This window comes from Ranitomeya imitator, chromosome 4 (genome assembly GCF_032444005.1).
Source record: "Ranitomeya imitator isolate aRanImi1 chromosome 4, aRanImi1.pri, whole genome shotgun sequence".
In the NCBI taxonomy this organism is placed as follows: Eukaryota; Metazoa; Chordata; class Amphibia; order Anura; family Dendrobatidae; genus Ranitomeya; species Ranitomeya imitator.
In genome coordinates, this window is record NC_091285.1 from 119,678,548 (window position 1) to 119,679,931 (window position 1,384).

Sequence of the window (1,384 nt, forward strand, 5' to 3'; positions counted from 1 at the left end):
CCGCCATCCAGAGCTGAGCCTGCCGCCATCCAGAGCTGAACCTTCTGCTATCCAGAGCTGAACCTGTCTCCATCGACAGCTGAACCTGCTGCCATCCATAGCTGAATCTGCTGCCATCCAGAGCTGAACCTACCGCCAGCCAGAGCTGGAGCCTCCAGCCAGCCAGATCTGAGCCTGCCCCAGGCCAGCCACAGCCAGCCGGCAAGCCACAGCCAGCAGCCAGCCGGCAAGCTACAGCCACAGCCAGCCAGCCAGCCAGCTACAGCCACAGGCAGCCAGATACAGATACAGCCACAGCCAGCAAGCTACAGCCAGCAGCCAGCCGGCAAGCTACAGCCACAGCCAGCCAGATACAGCCACAGCCAGCAAGCTACAGCCAGCAGCCAGCCAGCAAGCTACAACCAGCCAGCTACAGCCACAGCCAGCAAGCTACAGCTACAGCCACAGCCAGCCAGCAAGCTACAGCCACAGCCAGCTACAGCCACAGCCAGCAGCCAGCCGGCAAGCTACAGCCACAGCCAGCAGCCAGCCGGCAAGCTACAGCCACAGCCAGCTACAGCCACAGCCAGCAGCCAGCCGGCAAGCTACAGCCACAGCCAGCTACAGCCACAGTCAGCAGCCAGCCGGCAAGCTACAGCCACAGCCAGCTATAGCCACAGCCAGCAGCCAACCGGCAAGCTACAGCCACAGCCAGCTACAGCCACAGCCAGCAGCCAGCCGGCAAGCTACTGCCACAGACAGCTATAGCCACAGCCAGCAGCCAGCTGGCAAGCTACAGCCACAGACAGCTATAGCCACAGCCAGCAGCCAGCTGGCAAGCTACAGCCACAGCCAGCTACAGCCACAGCCAGCAGCCAGCCGGCAAGCTACAGCCACAGCCAGCTATAGCCACAGCCAGCTATAGCCACAGCCAGCAGCCAGCCGGCAAGCTACAGCCACAGCCAGCTATAGCCACAGCCAGCTATAGCCACAGCCAGCAGCCAGCCGGCAAGCTACAGCCACAGCCAGCTACAGCCACAGCCAGCAGCCAGCCGGCAAGCTACTGCCACAGACAGCTATAGCCACAGCCAGCAGCCAGCTGGCAAGCTACAGCCACAGCCAGCTACAGCCACAGCCAGCAGCCAGCCGGCAAGCTACAGCCACAGCCAGCTATAGCCACAGCCAGCTATAGCCACAGCCAGCAGCCAGCCGGCAAGCTACATCCACAGCCAGCCAGATACAGCCATCAGCCAGCAAGCTACAGCCACAGCCAGCAGCAGCAAGCCATGTCTTTTTCTGGGTGCCGTCCATCGCATCGTCAGCGCTGTGAGGTAAATATATATCTTGCTTGGAGGCCTGTGCACACATTTAATTGTATGTGCTGTTCCATTTTTTTCTATCTAGA